We start from the raw sequence: 19,082 nt of genomic DNA, 5'->3' as shown, positions 1-19,082 counted from the left end.
CTGTTTCACATCGTTTTTAAAATAGAGTGTTAACTATGTCCAATATGTTAAAAACGCCAACTGATATATTTAGAATTATTACTAAATTCTGCACTAATAGTAAGCATGTTTAATTTCTTTTATGTACCAAATATGCGAAGCACAAGGGCGTTATGAAACCCTATTATACAACAATTATCATGTATCTCTATTTTCCATTTTAACAACCTTTTTGCTTTAGAGAATAAGTTTCAATAAAATATGAACTCCTGAAATTTCAAAAACTCATGCTTTAACTTGTTTCAATTTGACAAGATTAATCTTAATCTATCTAATTTGAAAGATGCTTTTAAATCATAATGATTTAAAAAGATTTTCACGTGAATAAACATTGACAGATGAAGTAAGAATTTCACGAAATCAGCAAAGATAAAAAAGTTGATATAAAATGTAATTTGAGATTGTAGAAACTATAATGAGTTTAAAGCAATATATGCTGATAAATGCAAGCATTTAATTTTTAAGGAATAACAAAGCAATTAAATTGTTTCCATATAGTTTTTAGATAGATTATAGATTTGTTTTCCTAAGAAAGACAGTATATTTAGTTTAAACAGTAAACGTCATGTTTTCTTAGAGAATTTGCAAGTAAAATTACAATAAAACAGTTGGCTGCAATAGAAATAAATCATACAATTTGTTCTCAGTTTTCAAGCACACCTTTTCTGAAGGAAGCATCTAAAAATGCTTTTAATTTCAAAATTTAGTTACGTATAGATATTTACTTAATATTTTGACGTTATATTTCTGAAAATATAAGATGTTTTGTAATAAACTAATAGCCTATTCAGCTAGGAACGTTACATGACGCGAGAATATATATATAATCTAAAACCTAATTTTTTTTAATATTATGCTGTTACTTGAACTTGTCGTTAAATTGAAGCTCTTTAAGTTTCTGGAGTATCCGATAGATAGTAGCACAATATTCAGATGCATTCCAGCCCAAAAGTCATACAGAAACATTCATACAGAAACCATACAGCAAACAAACAATGCTTTCATAAGAAACAAGCATAAAAATTACTTTTTCCTAGCTTATTTGACTTGTTATTATATTGTTTATCTCTCATACATGTAATAAAAAATTATAAAAAGTTTTGTACTAATAAAAGAATTAAAACTCTTTCGGTTTCATAAAATGTCTTTGTTAAACAGTAAGCGTAGAGATAATCTATTTTGGGAATTCAAGGTTGAAAACATACCATTGGATTATAATTAGATTTATATTTCAAAGGAGGAGTTATTTTTAGAATCTTGTACCTCTTTCACTTCCATATTAGGGAGCATTAAATGATTTTCTATAATGGGTAGAGTTACAAAGGTATGTACGACTGGAACCTAATTACATCATTCTCTGTAGTATTTAATGCGAGAGCGATGGTTTTCGCATGTCTCTTGCTGATTAACGTGTTCCAATAAACATCTGCTGGAACCATTCGGAGTTTCGTTCACACCCCCTCCCTTGTGGAGTGGGGATGTGAACTGTTATAACCACCAGCATCACTTTAAATAAACCTTTTTATAACGTATTATGGCGTTTGATTGCATTATTAAAGCTGAATATTACAATGATAACAAGGATGTATCCCTGTTATTATATACATATTAATTTGCTTATTTCTGTTATAAGAGTAAAAAAATAATGCTTTACCAGTGTTGACTGTTAATAAAGTATGTTAGCATTTTTAACAAAAAATAATTAAACTAATTGCTGTAAGCTTTATTCCATACTTATATTTGAAAGTGGACAAAAAAGATAACATAAAATCTTTCCAAGGAATATTTTTCTACTCTTTTTGTGAATTTGTCCAATACCGAACTCTTCTAATCGAGCATCCATATTTCCTTCTTTGTTGCCATGCCCTCCAAAAACTTTCATTTCCTTTCGAAAAGTTTATCAATTTAACAAGATGGCTGAAAAGTACGGAAAAATTGGAACAATGGATGTGGAAAACACGAAATCATTTTTTTCCTCACACTTTATTTTCATGAACTAGAAAGCTGAAAAAATACAACAGATAAAACAATTTATTTCAGTTGCCGTAAATAAAAATACACCATAAAATGTTGAAATAAAATAATTCACTGTGTTACTTCTTCAATAAACTAAAATTAATGATCGTCATTCTGATGTTTAAAAAATAGTTTTTCTTCAGAACTTTGTCTTTTAGTTCAAAAGTAAATAGATAGTCACTCTAAATTTGTGTTCCTGAACGAAGAAAATTAAGAAGTAATTTAAACCACATATCAGAGGTTGTACTTTTGCTGTAAATAATATAATTTTAAATCAAAATCTACAAAAAGAATAACATAAATAAATTCCCTGTATTAAAATTTGAATGTTCTTGTCGAATATAACATAAATTATATCGAAATTATTTATTAAAATATAAAATTCTTTTCATGGCACTGAACATTTTTTTGGCAAAACACTACAATCAAGAAATAGAATATAAAAGATTTTGAATATAAAAAACAACAGGGAATTTATTTAATATAATCATTGCATTTTCCTAATTTTACTATCCTTAGAGACCAAAGTTATCTTCTATTAACTAATTTAAAAGAATAAAATGTAAAATGAGTTTATCTGAGTGCCTATTAGCGCCCTTAATATTGTACCTACATTTACATTTCTCTCCAAAACTTAAGGTGGAACCTGTTTTTCTGGGTCAAATTTCAAATAATTGAACTCTTATCCAATTTGAAGAATTTCAAATTGGATAAATATAACAACCAAAGCTGACGTCTTCAGGGGCTACCAGTTCCGGAAGTCATAACAGCAAAACCTTTTCTATCGTGAGAGCAAGACAAAAGTCTAAAATTGCTCTCTCTGTACCCCAAAGAAATTGCCAAAGTTCAGAAAAAGAATATAATACACTATATACTAGATAAAACACATAAAGCAATTACAGAAGAATAAATACAGAAGAATCATCTACAGAAGAATATTCCGAAATACAGAAGAATCTTCTGTCTTTGCTTCTGTTTTTTTTAAAAACATCCCTATTTAGGGGTTTTCTAGCAAGTTATATGTTAGAGAGTAAACACCGGAAAGGGATATCGCTTAAGGCAATGCTTTATCTCACATAGACTACCATCAATTTAACCACAAACAATTCGACTTTTACCGTGCTTCCTTTTTCTCACTTAAAAATTTCAATCCCAAATTTTATAGCCTTCCATCATTGTTGTTGTTGTCATCGGCAATTAAGGCAAAGGGGCTGCTATTGCTCTTGCTTTCCAGTGGTGCCACCTATGGCCAGTAATTCGACTTCTGCCACTCCTATACATACGTCACATCCGTTTATAGGGCTGATCCATTCATACATCCAATCAATCATCCACAGATCGTAATTTTGACCTGTACCAGAAAATGATCAATTTTCAATTCAGTACTCTTAGAGGTATTGATTTGCTATGAGAACAAGGAGGACATTGTGATCCGACAGATTTAACGTGCACCAGCCACCATTTACAACACGGGGAGTCTCCGGTCTGCTGAATTTGAACTCTCGTTCTCACATACGTGAGTCCAACCCCCTGCCAACCAGGCTATCCCGACCATTACAGTAATTGCTTTGTAGTAATGAGTTTATGTTATATATAAGACATTATTGCGCAGTGAAAGGCACTAAACAAAATATATTTACCAATTACAAAAATTGTCACACTCTGTTTTAAGTATTTCTAACACTTTCTCTCACAGCACTTCTGTTTTTTAAGATTTATGTTTATTTTATAGGAATTAATTTATTGTTTTAAAAAGTGTAATACTTTCAAAATGCAACAAAAATAATCTATGTAATAGTGCAACAAAATTTAAAAATTGAGGCTCATACCTCTCAGAAAATTTCTTAAAACCAATTGAGCTTACGTATAATATGTATAATATAATTATTGTATATATAATGTTATTGTAAAATGTTCAATATTGAAACTATTTCATGTTTAAACAAATATTTATAAATTTTTATTAAAATAGTGAGGCTTTGATAGCCTTATTTCGGTATCATTTGGTCATTTTTATTCAAAATCTAATATTGTGTTGGTATAATGCTTATGCAAAGTTACAAAGTTACAATAAAAAGAATCTTTCATTAATTCTCCAAAAAAGGCTTAATTATAAAAAGTAAAAGGTTTTCCTAATATCTTGTTTGCTAGAAATTCTTTATAGAACAAAAAAAAATAAAGCCGTTCTATCTTCGTGCAATTTTTGTATCTTTATTGTATATATTTGCTTAAATACAGATAATACAGAAAAATACATAAATATTTTTCTTATAAAGATAAAAGGAAAAATCATTTATTGTTTAAAAGAAGAAAAAAAAGAACCCCAACTGCAAAAAAAAATGTCTCAGACTCTTTCTTCCCATTCTATTTTATTCAGAATTTTTGTTTGAGCGTTTTATTTTCTGTCTATTCCAAATACTTGCTTTTTATGCGCATATTTTAACAGCACGAATCTATTTTTTTGGGGAAAAACTCAGTAAAATTCAACGAATACTTCGCAATTATATAAGGGAAAATAACGCAACCATTAAGCCACACGAAAGAATTTTTTTTTAAGAAAAAATATTGAAACCGAAGGCTGTAAAGGAAATGAGACTTAGAAACAGTTGTAAAGGTTAATGCCACTTTTTTAATTCTTGCTTGCATTAGTGAAATAATTGTATAAAAAAAGTTTTGTAAAGTACCCACATTGCTCGCACAATACGTTATTTAAATGACTTTTTGTCATTTTGTCAAAGCGAACATTCTTTGAATTCCATATTTACTGTAATGATGTTTTTAAAGTTAGAAGATACATCCCGTATTTGAAAGACTTTTAAATGTTTAATTCAGACCGTAGTGGAATTCAAGATTCAATATTTTATTGAATTTTCGAAGAAAAAAAAACATTTTTTCCCTTTTTTGTGAAGGAGATAACGATATGCTTAAATGATTTCGCTTTATACGATATAAATCAAAACTTGTCCTTTTTTTATTTCATTTTTAAATAACTATAGCTGAATTTAAATACAGCTCTTAACGAAGCTCTTTTCAGCAAGATGATTCAGGATTAGTTTCAAAACCATGCCTCACTTTTAATTTGTTTATAAGGAAATAAACTTTTAAACTCTAAGCTTTTTTAATTTTTTAAAAATTTAATTTAAGGTTTAAGGAAAATATAATACTTAGTAACATTTCTCAAATAGCCCAAGAGAGCCCGTTTTTGGTGAAAACAGCACGCGTTTCCTGTAAGCAAATGCTTCCTAGTAGCATGCTGCCAAATAGGGGAAATTCAAGAAATATTTAAAGTATCTTTCTGGAAACAATACAAAGGAACCGTTTTACTAATATCACTTTTCAAACATTGCGCAAATTGTCCTGATATTGACCAAGCTTTTCAGATTATGTGAAGTACTTTAACTATTTTCTATTACTTTTTATTCCACACAGTTATGCACTGTAAAAAAATCCGAATCAAATTGCGGTAAAAAGTACCGGCACTCAGCGTGCCTGTATATTTTTTAATGAAAAATCCATTTTACCAGTACATGCTACCAAACAAACAACCTGATATGCCCTAATTTTTGCATTAATAAATACCGTAAAATCACTGAATCAACCTAACTAAATAAATATTATATTTTACGGTAAGAATTTATTTTACAGAAAAACGGATTTTACGGATTATACATCCACACTATACCATAATTTTATCAGGAATTTTTTACAGTGTAATTTTGCCTCACTCTTTGAAATCAATTGCAATGCAAATAAGAAAACTTTAATTTATATCATATAAAAGTGTTTAGTAAAAATACTAACTATTACATATAATAACGCTTAAGTTAATGTAATTTGGTCATTAAATTAATGTAAGATGATCATTGAAATTTTTCTTTTGTAAAAAAAGCACAATTTGAAATCATAAAAAAAGAATAATGACGTCTCAGAGGCTTTACAATTTTTCTGACCATTTATTCTCCACTCGTTTATATTTATTTATCGTGTAGTGACAAAGCTCTCTTAGCTGTCAACGACACAATCTTTAACTAAAATAAAGCATTATTACAAAGAAAACAATGCGGCATCCTTAATCTGGATGCAAGTCAATAAAACCAATGTATCTTGAAGATTTATCTGCCATGGTCTCACAGCTTATTAATCATATTTCATTTTCTTTTTCTTAAGATAAGATTTTCTCATTCATCAACTTTTGCGTCATGTACCTTTTGTGCTGCGGAAAAATTATAAAGCTCTTTTGTATGTTTGATGAAGATTTACGTTGTGAAAAACATTCCATTTTGCTTATTAAAATATTTTTATTGAGTAAGTTTTGCTGTATATTAATTAAATACATGCCTTTTTTTGATTTTATACTGACCTTATTTATGCACCAAAGGTATATTTATGTTAATTTAAAAACATTTTGGGGTTTATGAAGAAAAAATATATAACACTAGTAACTAATTATTTAAAAGTAAACACAACTTCCAAATTTCACTTAACTGCTGCAATTCACATTGGCAATCTCCACATGTTTAAATAATTTGTGTTCCGTTAAGATCACTCTTAATAATTATTATTAGAATCAATTTTAAAAATTAAGAAAAAGAAAAACAAATTAATAATTAAATCATAAAGAAAAACGAGTGAAGTATCAAAATTTTAAGTATCACTACTGATATAACAGAGACTGAAAAGATCAAATTAAGGGCATATCCCCTTAATTTGGAGGAAGGGACCAGTCCGTAATTTCAGATAAAAACTAATGAAGTTTGTGAACAATATAAATTATATTGTTTCTAGAAACATTGATATGTATATCAATTATTAAACATATAGTTTATAAACTATATGTTTAGTAATTGATAATAATAATTGATAACAATAATTGATAATAATAATTGATAACAATAATTGATAATAATAATAATAATAATAATAACTGATAATAATAATAATAATAATTGATGATAATAATAATAATAATAGAAAATAAACTATAGTTTATTTTCTACTTGTGTCATATTTGCTTGACTATTTATAACAACCTGGCGAATTTAAAACAGTTGTTTACATATATGGTTTTTTGAAATATGATGCTCTCTTTTGCAAAGATTTAAAGTGAAAAAAAATTCTTGTAACACTTGATTGTTATAATTAGCTTTCCTAAAATCATTAAAAAAACGTTGCCCGTAGAGTTGAGTTCGCACAGCATTAAATAAAAGAAAAAGTAAACTCATTTTAATCAGTAAAAAAAATAGCAATAAGTTATATTGATGATAGATTTTATTTTAAAACTAACTAAATACCTATTTCTCATTCGAATAAAAAAAATCAGTGAAATGAGAAAAACCCCGAAATCATGCACAAAATTGTAAGACATATACTAAAACAATTATAAAAAATTAAATTAATCCAATTATTTATCAATATATTATTATTATTTTTCGTCCTTGCTAACGGCTGCTTTACGTAATTTGATTAAGAAAACACGTTTTTTGCAGCTCATACCGTAAAAATGATGATTAACTGTATTCTGTACATTTTGGATTGATGTTATTGTACGAGGCAAACAGGTGATAGTCAAAATGTATCAAAATTAAGCGATTTTCTCTGACATTTATTCCTTTCGAAGGCCCGCAAAGCACCTCTTTAAACACCAGCTCTATTAAAACTTTGCAGTAGTTATGCATTTTTAATAGGTACAAAAAATACTAATTTTACCTTACATTAGTTTGTTTGGTAATGACCAAAATTGCACCAATTATCATGATACCAAAAGTTCTTAGTACTGAAATTAATTTAGCACCATTTCACCATTAATTTTGCTTTTAGAATATAGAAATATGTTAACAAGTTTCAGTATGTATAAGTTTATTTTAATTAGTACATGTTATACCAAAATTAATTAAGCATCAATTGGCGACAATAATAGCATGGACATTTTTCCCATTTGACTAAGAGAATTAGAACGATTTTCCATTAATTTTTCTTTTTAGCACATTGTATTAATAAATTTTAGTATTTTCAAGTTTCATTGTTATCAAAATTATTTAAGCATCAGTGTCTTCAATAATATTACGGCAGTTTTTTATTTTTCTCTTAAACGAATTACTACCATTTATCCATTAATTTTTTCCTTACTACGTAGTTTATTTTCTACATTTTACCAAAATTAATGAAGAATATAATAGTATAGCAAAGTTTTACCTTTTTTTCCAAATATATATGTTAATGCGAGAATATATTTTTTTGAGCTGCGCTATTAAACTAAGTGAAACTGTTCTAAAATTAAATATAAAAAGTTCAGAAGCATACATAAAATCATTGTGTAGCAGTAAACGCTTATAGAAATACATTATTAAAGTAATTTAACAAAAAAGAAAAACTCCGCGATTACTGTTTATTCCATACTTATTCTCCGTTATCCGTAGTTTGATACTTTCGAGAAAAGTGCTAGACATTTTTTTTCTTCAAGGAACAAAATGACTTCTGGGACAAGAGAATTGAGCTAAAAGTGCAAACGATTCTTTCTTTTAGTCGTAAATACAGTCAGTTCCGGAAATATTCCTTCGGAATTGAGCAGATTCTCCCAGGGAAAAAAAAGAAAGAATGTATAGGAAATAAATGACCAAAAAGGTGTGAAAAAAAAAGTTGTGTAGTGAGAAACATGAACCTAAGCGTTGATCATGTGTCGTAAAAGAAGGGCAAACATCATTTCTTACTTCCGACCGTAATCCTGAACAGGTATTTTTGTTGCTTACTTCTTTGCTTTGCCATTTCTGAGTTTTTCTCTTGTGTATTCGTCGATTCGGAAGCAACACATTGCTTTGGGTGTCTGTTACCGCTCTTTACCAAATAGACAGACAACTGTGACACGAAATGACCATTTCATTCCATGCGATTTATTCTAAAGACAGTTTGTTCAGAACACAGCGAGAATTCGAAATTCCATTTTATTCTAATATGTTTGTTTTAAACATTTGACTTTTTCCTATTTAGTTTATGTAATATGCCTTATTTGGCATCGTCTTTTATGAAAGCCAAGATGTCATTAAATAAGATTCTTATTTTTATTTTTAAGAGCGAAAAATGTGTTTTTTAAATCGACTGCACCTTTAGCTATTGGATAAAATTCTATTTATATTTCTCAGAAATACTTGACTTTCTTTTTGAATGTATAATGATGTTTAGCGAAAAACAAAAATAAGTGGAAGAGAATTTTTAGGCGCAAAAAAATGTCAGCTAACATGAAAATGCAACTTTGATGGAGCAAATTTTAGTTTAGTTGAAAAATTTAACATGATTTTTTTTGCTAAAAGTAAGCTTAAGAATAATTTGCTGAAATAACGCGTAAAAATTTCTTTAACACACGTTTTCTTCATTTAGTACTTATAAATTTTAGTCAATTAAGTAGTAATAAAAACCTATAATGTCTACAATTTGAAATAAAGATTGGTACGATATTAAAAATCATAATAAAATATTTTTGTCTGCTTTATTACTAAAAATAATAATAATGAGTTAAAAAAACAAATTAAGGGTAACTTCAGCTAGATGACCTTGACGCTGGGTACAGGTTACTATTTCATTTAAATGGAATTGTGCTTGGACTTGAATATTTCAGTTATAATTAAAAATGGGCCTTACCGTTACATGTACTGTTACTCTATGTTACAGCTCTAATAGGACTGATTAACAAATTAGAGAAGTAGGCAAGGGCATGATTTTCGATATGATTACGCTATGAAATTGCATGACTACCATTATATTCTCTCTCTTAGTATGCCTGTTTAGGCAGAGGGGTGCGATTGTTCCTGTTTTCCAGTGGCACCATCTATGGCTAAGAATTCGACTTCAACCACACGCATGGGTCACACCCGTTTATAGGGCACACCCATTCTAACATTCATTCATTCATCCACCGACCTGAATCAAATGGATCTGAATCAAAGAACGAACATGGAGGATTTTGCGATTCGACAGAGTTAACGTGCATCAGTCATCATTTACTACACGAGGTGTCTTCGGCCAGCAGGGATAGAACCCACGACCTCTTGAACATGAGCCCAGTGCCCTACCAATCAGGCTATCAAGGCCCTGCTATAAGTATTGACAAAGTCCGCACATCGCATACCATTTTGATTTAACTGCCTCAGATGGCAAAATTTATTCACCATCATAGAAAATGCATGTGGTTAGTATGACTTCAGTTGGCACCGATAATGAATAGAACGAAGTAAAAAAAAATTTGGAAATTTCAANACTTTTAATCATCGACAGAGTTAACGTGCATCAGTCTTCATTTACAACACGAGGAGTCTTTGATCGGTGGGGTTCGAACCCGCGAACTCTCGGACATGGGCCCAGTGCCCTACCGACCAGGCTATCCCGGCCATACCATTATACTAATTTTGTTTATTTTGTTTTCTCTCTCATTTATTTACTTCTTAATTTTTTTCTTTTGTATCAGACATAGTTTATAGCACCCATTAATTTTATTCAAAGGAGTACGTAACTTTTATCTTAGACTTCTTGATGATACGGTTTCACTTAGTACTTAGGTGCCAATCAACTTAGGATAAATTGCCACAAAAGTGCAAATTATCGCTAGATTACCTTTCACAGACTCCAGCTTCTAAATATTAGACCTGGATAGCAAGCATAGATTTACGAATATACACCATTTTAAAGTTATAAAAATATTCTCATATTTTTTAATAAAATCAGCAATAAAAAATGTTTCGGGGGAAAAAAACAAATATTAAATATTGACTCACGCAAAAAGTAAAGTTCTAGACCTTTGGTCCGTAGAAAGTCCTTCTACAGCTTCCCCGAACAGAAAAGTTGGGTGTACAAACGGTTCAATTTATGGTAAAAAAAGAGACCCTGGAGGCAACCGCAAGCACTTCATTTCAACATGACTTTAAAATATACCCCCCATCTTGTAAAATTCAATGATATCGAAATCTTATTACAAAGTCAAATTTGATTTCTTTCCGGTTTCGATTTATTCCTTTCTAGATTATACCCATCGTATAAATCCATTCATAAGTAGGTCTGATGGTTTTAGGGACAAGCATTGGAAATGATTTCTGGAATCGGTCTCTGTACCGAAAACATTCAAACTTTGATGCGGTTAATTTTTTTCTTATTTTATTTTAGGTATTTTGTTACAAATTTGATGAAGATATTCCAGAAGTAGAACGTAAAATTTGCCATTTATATTCATGGGCAACAATTAAATGAACCAAATCAGCGATGATGTCTCGTGAGGTATGATATTAAATTTAAAGTTTGTCAGTTTATAAAAAGAAATTCCATTTTGTTCTTGTTTATTGACAGTTTAAAAAAAAATCGAATGATTTTAAGTTATATTGAAACGAACCAGAACAATGTAAATAAAACTAATAAATGAGACATATACTTCCTTCAAAATAGAACAATCTTTATTGTGAATAAATAGCATTAACGGCTTCTAACCATATAAAAAACTGTCCATATAAAATTTCTGATTTTGTTTAATATTATAAAAAGGATGCATCAGAGAGCACATATAATGTTTTGTATAGTTACATGCATGAAGAAAAACCTCTCGTAAAATTACCGTACAGTATGGTACAGGATATTTATGCCAAAAAAGAAAAATTAAGAAAACTGCAAATTAAATTTAAACGAATAAATATTTTTAATGCCAGGATTTCAGATATCATGAAAAAAATTTCAAACCTCACCACATTCATGAAATTTTATCACATATTATAAGGAAATATTTTATTGATAGTTTTACCAAATCATTACTAAAGCACTTTGATAAAAACTACCGAATTTTTTAGTGTTTCCATAGAGCCAGAAGTACTTTAAATTTTACCATATTTATGTAGTTTTGATCATACTCTTTTCCTCAGTGTACATTTATAAGTCTGCTTTAACAGCAGATTATCACTTCAACAATGACGAACTATGCTATATTGATTTCATCCAAAGTAATGGTATAATCTTTCCAATATTGACCTTAATTTTATAATTATTATAATGTATTTAATTGTAATGTAATCATTGTGTTGCATATCGAGTTGTTGTATACTGCAATTAATTTGTATCAGAAATACTCATGCAAACATGAATACACAAATAAAATCCCTCTATAAAATTAAAGTTGTAGGATTATTTTTTTACAAAAAATGAAAATGCAAAACGAACTTCATAATTGAAAAAGTTTTTTTCATAAATAAAGTTGTGCTGCAAATATTTAATGTTCGAAGTAAAATAGCGTTGTTGTAGTTTCTTAAATTCAAATAAAAATTGTCGCATATATTATTGTAATTAGTGCCGGAAAGTATATTGTCTAATCTCAAAATATTAACCTTTACTACTAAAGGGAAATTTGTAACGAAAAATTTTCGGAAAAGAACTTCTAAACTACAAGGTATTTTAAAGAGTACCTGCATTAGGGATTTTTAAGAACACTAATAATTTATGTCCTATTTTAATTATATCGATTATCTCCTTAAACATTAATATGCTATATTTTGAGCTTTTATTCAACCATTTCAAAATCAATAGTTTTCTGTTTATTTTCCCACATAGTATAAAATCATTAAGCAGCTTTACATTAAGTTTAAAGGTGAGTCCTTTTATTTCAAAACCTGTTAATCTATAAAATGTCAGGTGGTTAATGGATTTTAAAATTTAAATCACACCTATTCTTAATAGGGTTTAATGCAATAGTATTCTGTAATTCATACAATATTTTGCGAATTCATTTTGTCAATATTTTGTTTTTAAAATCATCTATTGATGTATGAAGAACTTAATACAATTGTTTTAAAACAAAAGTTTCAATTGAACTATCATATACTGGTGAATGAAATACGGAAATTTGAAATTGATATGGGTTTAACATACCACGTATATTCATATGCATTTTTTAAAAAAAGCTTCAGAAAATATTTGCCAACATAGAAGCACGTTGTGAAAAATGATATCCTTGTATAAGTTGACTCAAGTGGAAGTTTCTTCCCTTCTCTTGAAAATTTTATGAACATCGAACTTGCTTTGAGAAAAAATCCCAACTCAGAGAAAAAACGATTTTAGAACTTGGCTGCACTTTCGATTTAACCTTGTTAGCTGCCGGGTTTCATCAATCCAATCTTTAAATGCTCCATAGAGAGAATACAAAAAATTCTTTTTTTTAGATAACTGGTGCAGTAATTCAGCTGATTTTTTCATTATAAATTCATATAAAATAAGATAAAATTCGTATAACTTTTAAAAATGCTCATTACCATATGTTTTAAAAATGAGTGATAAATTCATATGCAATTTATAAGAATTTTACTGTATTTTTTTGTATGCTGTAATTTAATAGTGTTAAAAAAATCTCCGTATAAATTCTGCACATTTTACATTTGCAAATACGGAAATATGGTTAATTTGAATGAATTTACGATTTACTCTGTATAATTGTAATATGATAATATATATTTATAATTAGAAAAAACATTTGTACAGACATATTACATATATAACTAGTTTTTAAACGAATTTCAACAGACCAATAAGCATAAAATAAATTTTGATTATTTCACTTATAGTGCTCGTTTTTTCAATGTTACGTATTTGCAACAATTGAGGGGACCCAAAAAACTGATTCGAGATATTCAAAAAAGGCGAGCGTATTATTTAAAAGAAGTATTTTTATAGAGCGTATTTATTAAAAAAATCAGAGAATTGTGCTTCACTGCAGTTTCTAATTAAAGTGCATAAAAATTCCTATAAATTACTAATTATTCATGTCTGTTTTCATATACAAGTTTCACTTTCAAATTTAGTAGTTTTATTAGATATAAACTCTCAAGAAATTTATTTTAATATTAAACCATAATTTTATTACTTTTAATCATAATTTCATAAAAATTTTCTTCAATATTTATGAGGTTATAAACTGATAAAAGTTTGTATTCACGATAAGTCATAGTATCGTGCAATGAAAATAACTCTGGTGTAAGTTTTACTACCTTGGTACTATCCGATATAAGTTTTACAATCTTGGTACTATCTGGTGTAAGTCTTACTATCTTGGTCACCTAAAAGTTGAACGATATTATGGTTCAGAGTTCTGCGAAATTTCCGACAGTGCTTAGAGATTTTATTTACACCTTCAAACAGAAAAAAAAAGGTTTTGCTGTTTTCAGTTGAAATTTTACACAGAGAAAAAATATGGTCAAAACTGCCACAATATGACAAAATTTACTGTTTTACTAGCTCTATGGGAACGAGATTTGCTAAATTTTAACGAAGAGCTTTGGTAATGATTTTAATAAAATTACCCATAAAATATATTTTTATAACGTATGATAAAATTTTGGTAAATGTGGCGAAATATGGTAATTGTATTGTGATACCTTAAAACAGAGCATGAGAAACTGTCTATTAGGATAAATTTATTTTACACTTTTGTATTTTTCTAAATATACAGTAATAAGAAGTATAATTTTGAAAACCAGAATATTCAATAAACCATTATCATATGAACGGAAAAGTAATCAAACGAAAGGTTTAAATATCGTATATTTTGGCTTTCGTTATTAGAAATAGGATTTTTTGTACCAGAAAGGCCATACAATTTGGTCATTTAGTCTGAATATTTTTCTCAGGTCAATATTTTTTATTTATTTCATATTGTGCTTTAAATAGGCTTAAATTGAATTTGAGTCCTTGATTCAATACCATATAATAGTATTGAATACCTTTATAAAAATACAATTAAAATTATATACTTTACAAGAATACGATACGGATAATTACCTTATATAAAGTTACAACCTACATTTACTCCATGTAAAGTGTGTAATTTAGTATCCTTTAAAATTTTAGGTAAATTGTATTTTTACTGATGAGAAGTCTTTATTACAACAAAGACGCGAAAGTTTTATAGATGGTCATGAAATTCTAAAATCATAAAGCAGCGAGTACGTGCTCCATAAACATTTATGTTTCGTTTTCCTTTACGTAAAAGCTTAATATAATTTTCAACTAAAGAGACTGACGACCATGCAAATTAATTTACCCGAAATTAATGTCACGTTGCTGCTGCGTTACTTTAATGACTCTTTCTCCTTATAACAACTTAATAATTAATTGTAATTTATTCAGTCATGTCGTCACTTAATAACTAAAGATCTAGCGCGAAATTGTGTCTAATTAACTAAAGTATGTCAGCGCGTGATCTTAGACGCACATAATCGAGTTATAGCATGAAAAGAGGTTAAGGTATTTTTCGAGCCTTAAAAACTGTGCTCTAAAATAATAATTATTGTTTTCATTATTATCTTATTAATATATAAGTCTTCAATGATGCATGGTTTAAAAAATTAAACATTGAAATATTTCTTTTGTTCATTCTCGTCATTAATTGATTAACATTTATTTACTTATTTATTGATTTTTACATTTTTATATACTTCACATATCTTGCTAAAATTTTGTTGTTCAGTAGGCTGAATTTTTTGATGAACTTTTCAAATTGCAACCCCAAGTAGGGTATTAAAATGTATTATTAGAATGTATTAGAATGTATAAAATGTATTATTAAAATGTATTAGTTCGCAAATTTACATTAGATTCCATTCGCTCCAGTAAGTAAGATTTCAGTTTTTTTTTATAACCATCGTTGAACAGCCAACCACTTTCCACTGTTCAAATTCGCAGCCTTATAATTTTGAACTCAATCCAGGAGACAAGTGAATTCCTGGATCACGTATTAGGAGAAATTTGCATTCGTGGAGGGCTTTTTGATGGAACTTACCCACATTTTAATGACATGGAGAGGAAAACCACGAGAACCTCCCACAGTTATCCTGACTGCTCGAGGACTCTAATGATCCATCAACCACTAAGAATATCGTACGTCAGCACTGTGATCGGTGTGAGCCGGGTGTGGAATTCGTATCAACCAACCATCACTCGGATTCGAACCTGTTTTACCTCATTGGAAGGGGAATGCTCTATCCCTTGAGCCACCACGACTCGTACGTAAGATTTGAAGCAACTGCGTATGCTTAGGTTTCTTTTAAATCCCACGTATTTTTACGAGTTGTTTATGTGATTTCAAAAAGCTACAATTATCATAACAATTTATTGTTTTTCTGTTGAAGTCTGATTTCGATTTAAAAGAATTGGCATCTAACAGATACAGATATATCAACGAAAACGTTAACACAAAATGAAGATGGAAGATTAGCTATTACAAAATGTTTTAATGAATCGTGTGGTTTTACAAGAATTTTTTTGATTTTTAAAAAAAAAAAATTGTTTGTTTCAATTCAACATTATGGATATTCACATGTAATAGGTACATAAGAAGCAAATTATTTATTAAGAAAATAAATATTTAAAATTACTGAATGTATTTCTTTAATTATACAACTTGCAAGAAAATTATCTTCCATAATATCCAAGTCCATTGCAAATGTTTAGTCCTTATAATCGAAGTTAAGATGATATTCCGAGACGATAACGTTCTTATATTATGGAAATTTGCAAGATCTCTTTTTTTCCACTTAAGTTTGATATTTTCTCATGGGTGCAAGCTCATTTAAACAGAATTCCCGCATGCGCATTTCAAGTGCGCAAGCGCCAATTTCGTTGAATTCTGTTGTTGCTCCAATTCTGTCAGGTATGGAACGTAACATAAAAATCCGATAAAACATAAACATAAAAACGTATCACAAAAGACCCCTATTAGTGTTTTTTTAACAAATACACGGCCCAGCCACCATTAATATAACCAACACCTACTACGATGTTGATAGTAAACAACCAATTACAAAAAACAGGGGGCAGCACTGGTAATTGGGTTTTGAAAGATGATTGAAAGCATAGTATCACTTGGCGTAATGCAGGAACTGATCAATTTATCCTACTTTCGAGATAGCATTCTTATTAGTTTTAAGAACAAGGGTGCAATAATTTTAATACGGCTAATTTCGGAAAACGTTCATGTTCCGGCGTGCCCAAAATAATTGACGAAGCAGATGTGATACATGCGGTTCACAGATGACAGAAGTAAACAATGACTGCAGAGATGCATTCAGCCGTATAGGGAACCAGTGGCCGACTAACCAGCTTGATTTCCTAAACAACTATCGACATTGTCTCCTAAATGATAGTTCCGCTTATATATACCTCGTAAATTCCTTTTCCCGCAAAATGTCAACCTTCAGGTGCAATAGTATAAATACCTTCGTATTAATTACATACATCTTAATACAAAAATTAATTAAATATATTAAGTAAGGCGTATTATTCATTTTGCGTTATAACAGATATCTCCAAATATTTTAAAATCTACAGCATGGTTTGTATATAAAAATATAACTTCTTGTTTTAAGATGTAATTAACTGCAAAGCATGCAATACTGCGTTATTTTATTACTTTCAGATTAGATTTTTCAATTTTTCATCGGAAAAACTGACTTGCTGAATGTATAGGTGAATGACTAAGAGTCATTTTAAAAATTATGAATACCCGAGTTTCAAAGTATATACGTTTATGGTAGGAAATAAATTCTGTGTTTCCTTTATTATAATTGGTGATTTATATAACCTCGAACATGCATTTAAGCTATTTGCTTCAAGGCATTCGCATTCTCTTATTTTTAATTTGCTGATATTAGACAGATATTTTCTGGTCACTGATCAACTGCTTATTTTCAAATTATTTTTTAGCATTCTTTCATTCTAGAAACATTACGATACTATCGTTTCGATCCATTATGTATTTAAATCTTGTAAATAAAAGTAATTGCCAAAGTAAATAAATGTCGTATAGTTAACTAAATAATATATAAAGTAAAATAAGATCTTTTTTTCGATAAATCTAATAATTGTTCAAAATGCCATTTTTACCAGTCATCCACTCATTCTTCAAATTTGTGCTCTCTGCACATTTTCTCGTAAGTATTAGTCACCATAAAACATGATACTAATTTATTTACTTAAACATTCAAGAATAGTGGTATGAAATAAAGTATTTAATGCACCAAACAATGCATCAATATGCTATTTTTACTTACACCTTTTTAGTATTTCACCGTATCCTATTGTTGTTATCAAAAATTTAAGAGAATTAATGTCATATAGGGCATAAAAATTTCGGTAAAGCATACTCTAGAAGGAGCTTTCTTCAAATTAGATATCTTTTAACTTCATTGAAACTACCTACTTTGCAAATTTTAATTAGGGCAGCAAAGTAGATTAATTAAAGGAAATAGGTCTGCCGGACAAAGTGAATATAATGAGATTAAGTGCAACTGCTCTTACGAAAGATCCTTATATAGTGTGCCGCAGAATCTGCAAAATGGATTTAATTGGTTATTGACCAGATGTTATCGTATATTAGGTGTTTTATGTTTGTTTACTTTAATAGAATTAAAGAGAAGAAAAATAATATTAAAATAAAATATATTTCACAGTCGCTTAGTTTAAAAAATGGGCTAATATTGAAAGTAAGTTGTAGTTACAAAACTTTGTCAGCACCATTTAAATTGCGTTATTTTTCTTAATTTTTACGAAAGTGTGTTTATACAATACTTATTACTTTCATATACTTCTTGTATGTTGATATTGTAAATTTTAGTCTTTTCATGTTAATTGTACCTCTCACATGGAGAAAGCAAAGCAAGTGAATTGAATATTTCTCTTGCATTTTTGGATGGTGCTTCCTGTATTCGGGAGGGGAGGATAAGATAAAAATTTTAAACGAATCTTTTTATGTTAATTCATTATTAAAATTCTTTTTTTAACCTATCATTCAAAACAAACGCGTCCTCACATTTATTATTGACATCCAGTTTTTAGTTCTAAATTTAGATTAAGATGTGATAGAAGGAACATTTTAAGTTTGTTTCCTTAACCAAGCGTGAGAACCGGTGAAATCCCTCAACCTATTTTTGAACGAGTTATAAGATTAAGTAATCTTCTTTTTGTATGTGACTTAAGAGTTCATAAGGGTTTGTTTGCAAGATCTATATATATATATA

Source organism: Parasteatoda tepidariorum, chromosome 1 (genome assembly GCF_043381705.1).
Source record: "Parasteatoda tepidariorum isolate YZ-2023 chromosome 1, CAS_Ptep_4.0, whole genome shotgun sequence".
NCBI lineage: Eukaryota > Metazoa > Arthropoda > Arachnida > Araneae > Theridiidae > Parasteatoda > Parasteatoda tepidariorum.
Note: the sequence above shows the minus strand (reverse complement) of the source record.